This window comes from Vitis riparia, chromosome 14 (assembly GCF_004353265.1).
Source record: "Vitis riparia cultivar Riparia Gloire de Montpellier isolate 1030 chromosome 14, EGFV_Vit.rip_1.0, whole genome shotgun sequence".
In the NCBI taxonomy this organism is placed as follows: domain Eukaryota; kingdom Viridiplantae; phylum Streptophyta; class Magnoliopsida; order Vitales; family Vitaceae; genus Vitis; species Vitis riparia.
This window is the reverse complement of record NC_048444.1, coordinates 16552495-16566612: the sequence shown is the minus strand read 5'-3', so window position 1 is coordinate 16566612 and position 14118 is coordinate 16552495. Positions and strand designations below refer to the sequence as shown.

General features: G+C 32.3%; 1 pseudogene; it reads right to left on the bottom strand.

Annotated features, from left to right (window-relative positions):
* Positions 1 to 654: 654 nt before the first annotated feature.
* Positions 655 to 10629, bottom strand: LOC117930498 (annotated as a pseudogene).
* Positions 10630 to 14118: the final 3489 nt, after the last annotated feature.

Here is a 14118-nt window from a genome sequence, read left to right as displayed (position 1 = left end):
CCCACCTCCTAGACCGTAGGAGAAGGAGGCCTTGACACTGCTTGGCCCACCAGCCCAACTCGAGCCAAAAAAGGATGCCTAAAGACCATCCCTTCAACCTACCCACTAGCCTCCAAATCTCTGCAGAAAAAGCTGCGGCAACTGAAACTTAGGCAAAGGAGGGAAGCTTGGGTATTAGAAGTCCATCCAACCTTAACAAGACTCTTCTTGGTTGGTATTGATGATTTGTTACTAAGAGGAACTCTTTTTGGAGAGCCAAAGGGAGATTACAGCGAAGTGTGGAGAGAGAGAGAGAGGGGGATGGTGCCTAAAAGAGGTGAGGGAAAGGTATGGATTGAGAGTATGGCAGGCTATCAGAAGCAGGTAGGAGGATGTTAATTGTAGAATCGGTTTTAGGGTGGGCAATGGGCAGAGGGTGAAATGGTAATCATTTGTGCTATTCACACAAAACCTTAAAACATCTCAAGTTTGTTTATGTGATTCTACTAATGGAAATGTCAATTCAGCAGTACAATAGTAAATTTATTAACAGCATAGACAACATACATACCTATTACTTAACATCCTGCAAGCCAATGACAATCACAAACAGTCAAAGTGGTAACAAGGCTAAAGAATCAGAAAATTATCAAATAGTTTCTTATCCTGCCCACAATGAGAATCAGCTGATGTCTTTTAACCAAAAGGTTGTGTTTACCTTGACTCCAGTTGGAGTGTTTCCTGGCTTAGTTGTAGTTGTGCTCCCAAAGACTTCTGGAGAATTTCCAGGCTTAGTGGTAGTTGTGCTTCCAAAGCTGAACTTTAACTTCTTAACTACAGTTTTTAATATTTGGAAAGAGCACATTAGAGTGTCGTCCACACTCATCATGGCACCAGCATTATCAAACTCCCCACAATCATTAGGCGCCGAAAATATGGTTACAAGTTGCCGGTTTGCAAAGAATTCATGACCATATCCTCTACAACCTGCAAATTAATTTTATCTTAGAAAAACCTCTATGAAAATTGAAGTCCTAATGCGTAATAAGTAATAAGCTCCTGATCACATCCATTACAGTCAAATCTTATGCAGAATAAGCCAATGCCAAGAACATGGGTATAACTTGTAAGTGAAGAAATGAATCTTCTTAAAGGAAATCTTTACTATTAAATATTGGGAATACCAATGACAGACATGTTTTGGCTCCAATCAGTATATTCTCTACAATCCTACAAGTAGTAGTGTAGATGATATGAACTCGACTGCTTATAATATAGGTATGAAATAAACAACTACTGAAAATCAAGTTTGATACCTGATAAGCACGACAAACAAGGTCCAGATCATGCTTCTCAAGAAACTCTTGTCACTTTGTCAGGGCAGAATGTATATGAAACTCCCCTGTCATTCATTCCCCAACCTTGAATATCTTTACTGGGATCTGACCAGAGATGATCACAGAGCAATCCTGTGTCTGGTACATCAGTTGGGCGTTGTAAATTTCTAATCTGATCCAAATTATGCAAATCAGGGGAAAGTCCCCCATGCATGCAGAGAATTTTATCATCAATCCGGGCTGCCACTGGCAGACAATTAAAACAATCAGTGAAGATCTTCCACAACCTGACATTAAATATTCTCTTACGCTCATCATAAAATCCGTATATACGGTTTATAGATGCACATTCATGGTTTCGTCTCAAGAGGAAGAAGTTTTCAGGATATCTTATTTTATATGCAAGGAGAAGACATATAGTCTCTAGGCTTTGCTTGCCGCGATCTACGTCATCCCCCAAAAATAAGAAATTGGCTTGAGGAGGGAATCCACCATAGTAAAAAAAAGCCTTAAAAGATCCGAATATTTACCATGTATATCACCTGGGTGTCAAAAAGAAAATTTGTCAAATACATTGCCAAAGTTGTCTTTTTCCATTAACACCAATGTCAGATCATATGATGAAAGAACCATGTATTCACAGGTCGGTTTAATGCTGTCATCACTTGTCAACTGGGAGGAGCAGATGTGCATCCATTGGAACCCACATAGGGAAATGAGAAGTTCAAAACAAAAAACTTCAAAGCTATATCAGGCGACCAGCACAAAATATGTAGAAGTTCCAAGCTGAAGCATTAGCTAGTTAAGCAGAAAATTGATGTAGTTGCCAATCTTAAGTATCACAAATCACAACAAATTTTCTAACTTGTCACAAGCAATAACAATTTGGAAAAATATGATCCTGCAATAGCGATTACACACTTGGCAAGCAAAAAAGATTTTTCCATGTTCACTTATAGAAGGTTACTGGACTGCCAAGGCATATAAAAAATCACTACAAAACCCCTATCAGGAGTGGGTGAAGCCACAAAGCCAACAAATTGCCAACAAGAAGAAGAAACTCATGGACATGCTTCAATTTCCAACAAAGCTCCAGACCCAGTTCGTTAAAGGTCCCCTTCTGCACATATGGACCACCAGGATTACACTGATGTTCCAAAAGAACCACCAATCCAAGTAATTGGGACAATCAGATGTCTGCTGATTCCAACAAATTAAGAAATAAATAAATAAATAAATAAATAAAATCTCTTCCATATAAGAAAAAGTCAAATTTGAAAATAAAATATCTCTTAACATTTTTTTTTTTTTGTTAATAAAGTTACTTTTCTCTAATAACATTCTACTTCATGCCAAGTTTACATATAACTTGAGTCATTTCCATGTCTGTTTAGGGCTTAGGATATAGTGTATCCTATTTCTGCTACAGCCTGAATTTGAGTCATTTCCATGTCTGCAGGGATCTCCATACAACAGGAAGCTCAGGAAAGTCTCTCTCACAATCTCACAAACCTAAAAGTAACCAATATAAAACTAATCTTTTCTCTACTAACCTAACCCCATTTAAAAGGCAACAAGAAAATGTTAGTGAAATCTCCAGTGAGGTTGCTGAAAATCCATCCAATCTCGATAGACCAAAGGAGAGAAGTGTTTCAATTTGGAAAAGAAGAAAATATGCAGTGGAGCACTCTAAGCTATGTCTTCCCAATGGGATGAGGAAATAAGCTAGTAGGGCACTCCAAGATAACGAGGAAATATGCTAGGTGCCATCAGGCCACTCCAAGATATGTTTATTATTATTATAATTATTATTATTATTAGAAGCAAACTATTCTTGATATGAATATCACATACAAACAAATGATGGGAAATCCTTGCAAAAATATAAAAGATGATTAAAAGAAGAGGAAATACCTAACAGAAGCAGAACGTTCTGTAAATCAAAGATGAAACAAGAGCACGTAAAATAGCGACAATGTACAATTTAAAGGGATAAAAAAATCCCTTACAAAAGAAACCAGCTGGTTTACACCATGTTTAGCTGATCAATCGAAGGGACCAAGAGAAGGAATCCAAGCTGCTAACTAGGTCTAAGATTTGATGGAGCCACACATTGTGCTTCCAAAGACCACTTTTGACTTAGTCACTCATGAAATCACCATGGCAGAATCTCCTTCCACCAATAAATTGGAAAGATTCAATCCCCTAGTGTGTAACAACCTTCCAAAAGAGCTAAGATCTTGCCACATTCCTCTCCTAGTTGTTTTGAGAAGGATCTCAACACTGTACCATGGTGATACCTAATTACATTTCCAATTCCCAACTAGCTTGGGTTGCCTAGAGCACACCCATTGAAGATTAACTTAATCAAAGCCACTAGCAGTGAAGCATACACTGAAAGTATCCTACAGCCTACCCTTTTTGGCTTGCAAACCATGTTCTAATTAACCTATAGAATGCTCAAGAAGCACCCTCAAAAGATATAGAGGAAGAAACCCAGGAGGAATAGTAAAAATGTATCAAATCCCAAACAGATTCTAAGGTCCTCAATTTATTGTCAAAAATTATGGCATTCCTCTCCCTCTAAGTTACTCATAAACAAGGTAAGGCAATCCACACGCCAAAGTTACTTCAGGAGTATCCTCAAATCCTCTAGAAGATATAAGTAACGTACTTGTCACACCCTTAGGAGTAACCTAATCTATCCCAGCAAAGCCAAAGGATTATTACTCTTTAGGCACATAACACAATGATCCAAGTTGAAATCCTTGAAAAGCCTCCCCATTGTAGCAAATCATTGGTGCTTACTTCCTTATTAGCCACCAGTCATGAAAAAGCCTTAACCTTAGAAGGGACTTTGGATTTCCAAATGAAGATGGCATGAAAAGGAGGGTCCAAAATTGAAGAATTTGAAAGACCTAAAAGAAAGACTTCATAGAAAATAAGTCTAAGGAAGTTGATTACCAAACTCTCATCTGGGATTGAAAGCAATAAATATACAAGGATAAGAAATGACATGAGAAGGTCAAGCTTGCTAATTTCTTGATCAATGAGGTTGCAATGAAAATTGAGGTTCCAATCCAAACAGGAAGAAGAATCATCCAAAATGGATGAAACCTCTAATTCCCATAGTTCTGAAAAGGTTAGGAAATCGAGGGCAAAGTGGCTAGTCCCTTCACCACAAGTATTCCCAAAAATGAAACTTTGTACCATCAATAACAAAAAAATAAGTACAATCGGAAAAATAAGAGAAAACTTATGAAACGGTTTTCCAAGGGCATTACTAGAACTACTTGTGATAGAGACAAGTGACAGCCACCTTTAAAAGTTTATCAAAGGTGCAAAGGAGTGGGCTCCAAGGCCCAAGCTTTAATTTGGCACTCTCTAGATGATAATGGGCTTAGTTGGGATCTTATATAAGTCAATATAAGTTCAGCCTAGAAAGTACTTTCAAAAATTAAGTTATAGGTTTAGTCAATGGTTATAAGTTACCATTTTCAGTCATTATTATTGTGATTTTTCAATAGTCTTTAATGTGGTTTGTAATCAGTTCAAGTTTGTCATTTTCAAGTTGAATTTACTGTGTCTAGTTCCAAGGAGTTATAAGTCCCTAGAAAAGTCTTATATGGTAGTTGATTAGTCTTTTGGAAGGAATCAATGAATGATTGAATGAATGAATTTTTAGCAACCAATTTTTTTTTTCTTTGTGTGATGCAAAGAATACTTGGGTGTGAAGCCTAAGGTTTCTAGGAGTGATTCCTAAGGTCCTTTCAATTATAGTCTCCTTGTATTTTATTTTCTGTACTGCATCAACTTGATTAGAGTGTTACCATTCCTAATAGTGGAGGTATTTCCATAAAGGCTAAAGATGATCTTACGTCATAAAACATTATTCTCCCTCAGAAACCAACACAACCACTCTCCTAAGAGAATTCTATTCTTCAAAGATATCTCCCCCAAACTAACTCCCCCTACTTATTGAGATTACACACTTGGTCTCAACTAATGAGATAGTCTCTCCTTTCCACACCAACTCCTAATCAAAGAAAATCTTTCTATAATTTTTCAATCTTAAATGCTAGTTTGGAAGGGATCTTAAATGGGAATGTGAGATATGCACGACTGTACCAAGGTTATTATGTCGCCTAGAGACTAGACAATTTTTTTCCATCCATCTAATCTTCAGGAAATCCTATCAAGAACCAAGCCCCAAAATGAAGCGGCTCTAGGGTTCCCAACCTTCCCTCCCCCCAAGGGAGACCCAAACACAGAAAATGCCAATTTGTGGCTTCACACCCTAGCAAGGTAGCCAAACTTGTGATACAACTTTGATTCTGGTTGATACCTAAAGGGTGCTCTTCTTTAGATTAATCTTAAGACTTGAAATGTGCCCAAAGACCAACAAAATAAGATTAAAGTTGTGTAAATCTTTTGTTCTAGCTCTTGAGAAAAGAAATGTAGTGTCATATGTAAACGGCAAATAAAAAACCCTAATTCACCTTATCTTTTTCTGATGGTGGGACCATGTAAATTATTTCCTAACCACAGACGTGCCAATATTTCCACTAATTATTTTTCTCCCAAAAACCACACCTAGTAAATTAAATATTGAAAATCAATAATTAAAAATGATTATTACTATATTTTTTAATAAATATTTTTTAAATACCTCATAATTTTTTTTTTTCAGACTTACAAAATATATAATAAATATTTTTTAAACACCTTAAAAAATATTATTATTCTTTTTTATCTAATATATATATATATATATATATAAGTTATTTTTTATATAAATATCTTTCAGGTTATAGACAATTATTTGAATATTTTCTCTATTTTATAGATAATACATAGACATTGTCTTAATATATTATTTTGTAACATGACCATTTTTTAATTAATGCTAATAATTTTTAGTTTTTAATTGAATAATGTATTATAATTTAATAATTTGAAAAATATTATAATACTCTTTTAAATCTAAAATAAATGTAAACTTGGCATGGTTTAAATTATTAAAATACAGTGTCATCAAGTCAAGCAAATGTATCATATTAAAATATGTGCATGTAATTATATCATAATTTTCTCTTCTTTTTTTCCTCATAAATGATATCTTTTGTATAAGGTTTTATAGATTAAAAATGGCAAAATCTTTTGTTATGCAAAGAGGTCTAGAAACACATTAAAATAAAAAAGAGAATATAATGGAGCACAAATTAGATGAAAATAATCTTAAATAGGGATATAATATAAAACATGAAAATGTATGAAAAAAACAAGTTTAGATGAAATTTAAGATAAAGAATCAAAGAAAATAAATTATAAATAATCCATTTATAAATATGAAAACATTTTAGTTGGATATTTAAAATTAAAACTCTCCATCCATCCTCTTTCTCTCTTTTTCTTTTTCTTACTTTAATAAATTTTCAATTAATTCAAATCATTAAAAATAATGCCTTAATAAGCAAATTTGCAATATTTCATATAACTTATTACCAAATGTCTATATTTAAAAAATTATTAAAATAAGAAAGAAAGAAGATTAAAAAAAAAAATTAAACTTTTCATTTTATAATAGTAAAAAAAAATAAACTTTAAAATATTTTTTAGTATAAAAGAAAAAAAGTAGTAAATATATATTTTTAAATAGTATTTTAATCATTAAATTATTTACTTCTAAAATGTAAAAGATAATTTTTATTCATTTCAATTCATATTTTTTTCAAAAGTATTTTCCAAAATAGTTTTTGAATTATTAATATAATTTTTGTTTATTTAAAATTAAAAATATATAAAATAATATTGATTTTTTAATTATTTTTAAAAGAGTTTAAAAAAATAATGAAAAATAAAAAATAATTAAATAAAAGAGAATTTTATAAAAGTGGCATGTGAAGAATGATGGTATAAAAATAAAAATAAAAATAAAAATAATGGGTTTAAGTCAAGGATATTTTTGTCCTTTCCTACCGCAAATCCTTTTAATCATTAATGGATATTTGGAGTACTTTTTATTAATTATCAAGTGCGATATAATGCACAATTATCCAAAAGAAAAAAATTAGACCCTTTGACAGCCTGTCGCCTCCTATTTTGAATTGTTTTCCGCCTACTTAAATTTTGAGTTGAAAACTAGGATGAAAGAGGTGAAACTTTATAATCACATGTATGTATAAAAAGTTGTCATGTCAGATTCAAACTATCTCGATCCCACCCATTGACAACCTATAGCCTCCTCTTTTGAATTGTTTTCCGCCTACTATCCTTTTTCTATTTTTTTATTATGGCTTAGTCAAGGACAAGAAATCTTTACTGTTTCAAGCCTGGTTGTATACTTGCTTAGAGCTTTATTTTTCGCTAGAAGGACGATTCAGTAAAAAAAAATTGTTTTTTGGTTTGCTTTTTGTAAGTGAAGTTTCTTAGATAAATTAAGGTAAGATGTGATTATATACTTTATTTTGCTTTGAAAAATTATTAGCTTATGAAAAATGTTTGTTGTACTTCTTGTAAGTAATTTTCAAAGTTTTTGTTAGAAATATGAGGCTAATCCAACCTATGGTAATCACCCTAGAGGGGGGGTGAATAATGGTCTCTTTTCGCAAATTTAAACAAGTGAATTTAAGAGACAATTATATGCAAGTATATGATAAGCAATATAAAGACAATTGCATATAAATTAAAGAGTAGGGAAGAGAGAATGCAAACACAAGAGTTTATAGCGGTTCGGCGCACCCGGCCTACATCCACTCTCCTCTAGCTTCAATCCCAAGCTTGAGGTTCCACTAATCCAAGGCTTCCAAACCAAGCCTTCAAGCAATATAATTGGATTACGGTTCTAATTCACCCTCTTGGATTTTTGGCTCCAAGTACCCTTTACACTTCTCAAGAGATATCTCATTCTTGAACAACTTCCTCTCAAGGATTTACAAATAAAAGATCTCACAAAAATCATAGCACAAGAACTTTAAGCTCAAATGATACAAGAAAAACTAGGATTAAATGGTGCACTAAAGTATGCAAGTTTTGAAATAATGGTGCACTAAAAAATACTCTTCCAAGGTTCAAATATAATCAAGAAAGATTTGGGAAGGTTAAGCTTTTTAAACAATGAAGTTTGGAGCCTTTTTATAGAAGAGAAAAACCAAACTAGCCGTTTAGGGGTTCAACCGGTCGAGCTAGGGGTTGACCGATTGACTAGCCGTTAGCATTAAAGGCTTGGCAGGTGACCGTTGGCCTCAATCGGACCTCGACCGGGAAAAGAATCACCTCAACCGGGAAGAGAAGGCCACTAGGAGAGAGAGAAACTTTTGGCTTCCCTCGATCGGTACTCGACCAGACGAGCACAACCGGTCGACCGGTTCCTCAACCGGTTGAACCGGCTGAGCCATTTTTTGGCTCAACACCCAATCTTTTTCAACTTAAAACCTTTTAAAACAGGTTTGAAAGATATTTAACACAAAGTTTTAGTTGAAAACATGAAATCATTCAATTCTTAAGATATTTAAAACAATATTACTCTTGGATGATTTTGGTACATAAATAAAGAATGAAATGCATGAAAGTCCTAGTGCACCAACAACCTTACAAAGAGATCTTATGAAGCTTGGATCTTGAAAAACTCTTCTCTTTGAGGTGGTCTTCTTTTTCATGATTTCTCCTTGGCTTGATTTGTATTTGTGATTGCCACTTTGGAAATCATCTTGCCTAATCACATTTGAAATATAATCATTAGTTCTAAACCTTGTTTTGTTATCATCAAAATCAAGATTAACCAAACCTTGGTTTCACAATCTCCCCCTTTTTGATGATGACAAAACCAAGGTTGCTAAAAAGCTCCCTCTCAATATATGCTCCTTTGAATTTAGAAAATTTTCAAGTTTAGAGACTTCAAGGAGTATATTAGGGATGCTCAAAATGATATAATCAGACATAAATAGCATAAAGAGCAATTTAGCAATTTGGCAAGACATTATTATTAAATATGATGCATACAAATAAAACCAATAAAGCACATAGCATCAATATGAATAGGATTGCTAAAACAATATTGACATTTCTTCCCAAGTTAGCAACCTACCATTACTTCTCCCCCTTTTTGTCATCAACAAAAAGTTTCAATAAAGTATATAAGCATGATATGATTTCTCATGAAAATGAATCTCCCCATTTTTCATTTGAGAATAGTTTCCAAATAAAAGATTGCTCATCCTTAGAGCATTCCCAATTTAAAACATGATTTGGAAAAAATATATGGGAGAACATATGCATTTAAAAAGATATATAACATGCATTGAATAACACTTTTAGGGCATACAAGCATATGATCATTTAGTTTTACCTAGGTGTAAAAAATCTTCTTTTTAATCCAAACCTTGGTTTAACAAATATCAAAGTGATACCAAATGATATATTATTAATATACCAAAAATATACCAAGTGTTAGCAAAAATGATTTTGCAAATTAAGCTTTAGAAGGGATACCATTACCAATATTATCAATGCATTTCTTCCAAGGTAAGCATATCCTCCTTGCATGGATCCCTACAAAACAAATTTAGTAACTTTTGGTACCCATATCCTTTTGGGTCTTAGAGAGTTAGTCTTTCTTTTCTTTGGAATCCAAAATAGTTTAGAGTTTTGAAGAACATGAGGAGATTTTCTAAAGGGACAAATATTACTAATGTGACCTCATTTTTCACAAAGATTGCAAATAGTTGAAGGTAAAAAACTAGAGGCTTCCTTTACAAAATAATTCTCAAAAAGAAAATTTTGATTTTTGAAAGACTTGTGGGATAACTTCTTTTAAAAAAAATGTGTTTTTTTATTTTCCAAAATCATATCAAAAATCTTTTGGCCATTTGAGGATTTTTAACTCCTCATTTTCCTTTTCAAAAGAGATTTTTGCCATCTCAATGTTTTCAAAATTTTCATTTTGCTCATTGAGCTCATTTTGAAGATAATAATTTTTAAAATCAAGTTTTTCAAGATCAAAATATAATTTTTGAAGTACATTTTGAAATTCAAAATGGTTAGAGTTGGAGTTTACCTCATCTTGATGTTCTTCCAAAGCCATAAAGCACATGTTGGCATCCTCATTTGTGCATTCTTCTTCCATGGAGTCTTCATTACTTTCATTTTCACTCTCTTCCTCTTCATCATCATTTATTGAAGCCATAAAGGCTATACTTTTCTCATTTTCTTCAACTCTTTGATGATTGTACAACTCTGTCTCATAAGTCATGAGTGACCCAATGAGTTCTTCAAGTGAGAGCTTGGTGAGATCCTTTGCTTCTTGAAAAGCCATCACTTTTGTTTCCCATTTCTTTGGTAGAGACCTTAATATCTTCATGACTTTCTCTACTTCAGTGTAGGCCTTTCCCAAGGCTTCAAGTTCATTCACAATCACAATGAACCTAGAAAACATCTCAACAATAGATTCAAAATCCTTTATAGAAAATAATTTATAATCATGCACAAAGATATTGATTCTAGACTCTTTAACTTGGTTGTTTCCCTCATAAGTGTTTTCTAATAGTCTCCAAATTTCTTTAGCCGACTTACAATGCCAAATATGATTAAATTTATTTCTATCAATAGCACAATGTAAGATAAAAAAGGCTTTGGCATTTAATTAAACTTTCTTTCTATCAAGTTCATCCCATTCATGCTTAGGTTTTGGAACCATCACTCCATTTTCTAATTTTGAAGGAATGTGGGGACCATCTTCAATGACATCCCATAAATCAAGATTAATAGATTGGAGAAACCAAGTCATTTTGGTTTTCCAATAAGGATAATCAGTTTCCATAAAAAGTGGAGGACGGGTGGTTGAAAAACTTTCAATGTGGGATGAGCTTGATGGATTAGCCATTACTTCTTATACGGTTAAGTCTTAAATAAGAAGCCTTGCTCTGATACCAATTGTTAGAAATATGAGACTAATCCAACCTATGGTAATCACCCTAGAGGGGGGGTTTGAATAGGGTGATGGTCTCTTTTTGCAAATTTAAACAAGTGAATTTAAGAGAATTATATGCAAGTATATGATAAGCAATATAAAGACAATTGCATATAAATTAAAGAGCAGGGAAGAGAGAATGCAAACACAAGAGTTTATAGTGGTTCGACGCAACCCGGCCTACATCCACTCTCCTCTAGCTTCAATCCCAAGCTTGAGGTTCCACTAATCCAAGGCTTCCAAACCAAGCCTTCAAGCAATACAATTGGATTATGGTTCTAATTCACCCTCTTGGACTTTTGGCTCCAAGAACCTTTTACACTTCTCAAGAGATATCCCATTCTTGAACAACTTCTTCTCAAGGATTTACAAATAAAAGATATCACAAAAATCCTAGCACAAGAACTTTAAGCTCAAATGATACAACAAAAACTAGGATTGAATGGTGCACTAAAGATATGCAAGTTTTGAAATAATGGTGCATTAAAAAATACTCTTCCAAGGCTCAAATATAATCAAGAAAGATTTGGGAAGGTTAAACTTTTTAAACAATGAAGTTTGAAGCCTTTTTATAGAAAAGAAAAACCAAACTAGCCATTTGGGGGTTCGACCGGTCGAGCTAGGGGTTGACCGATTGACTAGCCGTTAGCATTAAATGCTTGGCAGATGACCCAATCTTTTTCAACTTAAAACCTTTTAAAACAAGTTTGAAAGATATTTAACACAAGGTTTTAGTTGAAAACATGAAATCATTCAATTCTTAAAATATTTAAAACAATATTACTCTTGGATGATTTTGGTGCATAAATAAAGAATGAAATGCATGAAAGTCCTAGTGCACCAACAACCTTACAAAGAGATCTTATGAAGCTTGGATCTTGAAAAACTCTTCTCTTTGAGGTGGTTTTCTTCTTCATGATTTCTCATTGACTTGATTTGTCTTTGTGATTGCCACTTTGGAAATCATTTTGCCTAATCACACTTGAAATATAATCATTAGTTCTAAACCTTATTTTGTTATCATCAAAATCAAGATTAACCAAACCTTGGTTTCACAGTTTTCTTATAGTAATCAAAATTATTATTTTTTATTTTTCTAATAATATAAATATTTATATATCATTTTATCATAAAATGTCTATGTATTTTTTTTTTTTAAAAATATTGGTTTATCATAATTTATCCTTTTTATAATGAATTTTTATGTTTTTTTAATAATTTTTTAATATTAAAAATGTTTTTATGTTATGTGATGTATTATAAAAAAAATACTATCATAAAGGAAGATTAGGGTTTAGTTTCAAGGTTCAGTGTCCGTGGAAGATGAAGCAAATAGACAGTTTTTGTTTTGTTTGCTTTTCTGTTCTACTAGGGTGTCAGGTAGGAGATAGTTTTTTTTTTTTTCCTTTTCTTTTCTTGCCTTTTCAGATGTGGAAACTGGCCTGGAGGATAGGGAAGGGCATATTGGGTATAAAAAACCCATTCAGCACAAAGTACATAAAGATCTAATAATTTTTCACATTAACATATGTTTCTTGAAATTGGAAAAATTGGAGTTTAAAATCTCTATTATTTTGGGAATAACCTCTCAAAACATAAGTTTCCCTTATTTTCCGCCTACTTTCCTTTTTCTATTTTTTTTATTCTAGCTTGGTCAAGGACAAGAAATCTTTAGGTTATGTTTGGTTCTAGAAAGTACAAAGGAAAGAAAAAAATGCTAAAGAAAATGATTTTTTTTCATGTTTGGTTGTCCCATAAAATATTTCAAAGAAAATTAAATATAATTAAAATTAGTTAGAAACTTATGCATTTTAAAATTATTTAATCTTTATATTGATGAGTTAAAATAAATAAAATGAGTTTGAAGTAGCAAATAAAAATAATTTATCATCTTTAACTCTATATTTTATTTTCCTTCACTTTTTCTTTCCTTTTATTTTTCCTCTCTATTTTCTTTCATTTGCATTTTCCCTAAATTTTCCGAGAACCAAACATAGCATTACTATTTTGAGTCTGGTTGTATACTTGCTCAAAGCTTTATTTCTCATTGGAAGGATGATTCAGTTAAAAATAAAATAAAATAAAATTGTTTTTTGTTTTGCTTTTTGTAAGTGAAGTTTGTTACATAAATTAAGGTAAGACGTAATTTATACTTTATTTTGCTTTGAAAATTTATTATCTTAGATAAATGTTTGTTGTACTTTTTGTAAGTAATTTTCAAAATTTTATTGTAGTAATCAAAATTATCATTTTTTATTTTTCTATGTTTATGTATTTTTTTTGAAAAAATATTGGTTTATCATAATTTATCCCTTTTATAATGAATTTTTATGTTTTTTTTAATAATTTATTAATATTAAAAACATTTTTATGTTATGTGATGTATTATAAAAAATACTACCATAATCACTTTCACTATTCTCAAAAAAGTGTTACGGACAAAAACACTATAGATTAAAAGTACTTTTATGATAATCACTATCAAACATATTGAGAAAATAAAGGCTAATCTTAAATGAGAAAAACAGCTAAGACGGGGGAGGGGGGAGAGGGGGGATGAATTGGTTTTTTTTTTTAAATTCTTTTAAACACAACAAATTTAAGCACAATAAAAACAAATCAATAGAGATAGAGTTAGAGAAATCAAACTCAGATTTTATAGTGGTTCGACACTTTCTTGCCTACGTCCACTCTCCTCAAACTCCTAACCGAGTGAGGGTTCCACTAACTTGAAGCTTCAACCAAACTTCTAATCTCCTTTACACTTGGATTCCGGCTCTAGTGGGCTTTTACACAATCTCTTCAAGATTCAACTCGCTTGAAGGCTTTAACACT